Source organism: Electrophorus electricus, chromosome 21 (assembly GCF_041902795.1).
Source record: "Electrophorus electricus isolate QZ-2024a chromosome 21, ASM4190279v1, whole genome shotgun sequence".
Classification (NCBI taxonomy): Eukaryota; Metazoa; Chordata; class Actinopteri; order Gymnotiformes; family Gymnotidae; genus Electrophorus; species Electrophorus electricus.
The window spans coordinates 19,197,501-19,200,000 of NC_137517.1; the positions used below are offsets into that span (position 1 = coordinate 19,197,501).

Genomic DNA, 2,500 nt, shown 5'->3' on the forward strand with positions numbered 1-2,500 from the left:
CTGGTCTAGTAATCAGAGGGTTGTGCATAGTGAGGTGGATGTGTGTAGGGTGTGTGTGGTATGTGTATAGTTTCTCAGTGGTTAAGTTACTGGTCTAGTAATCAGAAGGTTGTGCATAGTGAGGTGGATGTGTGTAGGGTGTGTGTGGTATGTGTATAGTTTCTCAGTGGTTAAGTTACTGGTCTAGTAATCAGAAGGTTGTGCATAGTGAGGTGGATGTGTGTAGGGTGTGTGTGGTATGTGTATAGTGTCTCAGTGGTGGAGGTACTGGTCTAGTAATCAGAGGGTTGTGCATGGTGAGGTAGATGTGTGTAGGGTGTGTGTGGTATGTGTATAGTGTCTCAGTGGTTAAGTTACTGGTCTAGTAATCAGAAGGTTGTGCATAGTGAGGTGGATGTGTGTAAGGTGTGTGTGGTATGTGTATAGTGTCTCAGTGGTTAAGTTACTGGTCTAGTAATCAGAAGGTTGTGCATGGTGAGGTGGATGTGTGTAGAGTGTGTGTGGTATGTGTATAGTGTCAGTGGTGGAGGTACTGGTCTAGTAATCAGAGGGTTGTGCATGGTGAGGTGGATGTGTGTAGGGTGTGTGTGGTATGTGTATAGTGTCTCAGTGGTGAAGGTACTGGTCTAGTAATCAGAAGGTTGTGCATGGTGAGGTGGATGTGTGTAGGGTGTGTGTGGTATGTGTATAGTGTCTCAGTGGTTAAGTTACTGCTCTAGTAATCATAGGGTTGTGAATGGATGTGTGTAGGGTCTGTGGTGTAGGGTGTTTGTGTGGTGTAGGGTGTGTGTAAGGTGTGTGTGGTGTAGGGTTTTTTGTGTTGGGTGTGTGTAGGGTGTGTGGTGTAGGGTGTGTGTTAGGTGTGTGGTCTAGGGTGTGTGTGTGTGTTGGGTGTGGGGTGTGTATGGTCTAGGGTGTGTGTGTGTTGGGTGTGTGTAGGGTGTGTGTTGGGTGTGTGGTGTAGGGTGTGTGTTGGGTGTTCACTGTAATCTGAACATGGCGTCATGCTTCTGTGACAGATAGGACCAATAAGAGTTGGGTAGTTGAAGAAGGCGGAGCCTGTGTCTGTCACGCCTTCTGCTCCACACAGTTCTGAATCTTAGCGGAGGAGAAGGAGCACTCTTCATGTTCCAGTGGATCAACCCTCTGAGTTCAGTGTCTCTCGTCAGTGTTTTGTATGTGTGAGTGTTTTGTGTGTGTGTGTTTTGTATGTGAGTGTTTTGTGTGTTTTGTATGTGCGAGTGTTTTGTATGTGTGTTTTGTGTGAGTGTTTCGTATGTGTGAGTGTTTTGTGTGTGAGTGTTTTGTATGTGAGTGTTTTGTGTGTTTTGTATGTGCGAGTGTTTTGTATGTGTGTTTTGTGTGAGTGTTTCGTATGTGTGAGTGTTTTGTATGTGTGAGTGTTTTGTATGTTTTGTATGTGCGAGTGTTTTGTATGTGTTTTGTGTGAGTGTTTTGTATGTGTGAGTGTTTTGTATGTGTGTGTTTTGTGTGTGTGTGTTTTGTATGTGTGTGTTTTGTATGTGCGAGTGTTTTGTATGTGAGTGTTTTGTATGTTTTGTATGTGTGAGTGTTCTGTATGTGTGAGTGTTTTGTGTGAGTGTTTTGTATGTGTGAGTGTTTCATATGTGAGTGTTTCGTATGTATACACAATTAGTGTGTGTGCACACAACTGTTCACTGATTCCACCCTAAATGGTCTCTCATGTTAGGGCGCGCACACACATACACACACACACACACACACACACACACACACACACACACACACACACACACCTCATCCCCAGCTTGTGTGTGTGTGTGTGTGTGTGTGTGGTTTTATTGTCCTGTGGGACTTTTCTAATTACACTGATATCTTCTCTGCTGGCGTTTGCCATCGTCTGCCTGAGCCACTGTCACTCTTCCTCACCTGCTCCTCTTCCTCACCTGCTCCTCTTCCTCACCCGCTCCTCCTGGATGCCAGTTTGGCACCTGTGCCAGGCAGCTCCCCAACACAGACCTGCTGCCATCACTACGGCAACCGTGCCCACCGGCCCATAGGACCGTGGCTGGAATTTCAAAAAAAAGTTTTTATTTTCTTTTTCTTTTTTCTGTTGTTGTTGTTGTTGTTGTTGCTGTTTTTCCTCAACTCTCCACTAATTTACTCCAAGCAGTTGCCACGACAACCCACAAGCTTGAGAAAAGCATCTCTGGGACACTGAGGAGCTTTTGTTTTAGTAGAACCCCCCCCCCCACACACACACACACACACACACACACACCCCTCCACCCTCACTCACACACACACACACACACACACACACACACACACCCCTCCACCCTCACACACACACACACACACCCCCCTCCACCCTCACACACACACACGCACACACACACCCCTCCACCCTCACACACACACACACTTAAGCCCCTCGGTAATTGGGCTGTTTGTCTGACTGTGTGTGTGTGTGTGTGTGTGTGTGTGTGAAGGAGCTCGGTGAGTTTAGACCGTCATT

At 46.5% G+C, this 2,500-nt stretch overlaps 1 protein-coding gene across 10 annotated transcripts in view; it reads left to right on the forward strand.

Moving 5' to 3' along the window:
* LOC113568239 (transcription factor 4) overlaps positions 1–2,500 on the forward strand; it is a 151,597-nt gene that overhangs the window by 94,396 nt on the left and 54,701 nt on the right. The window lies entirely within an intron of this gene.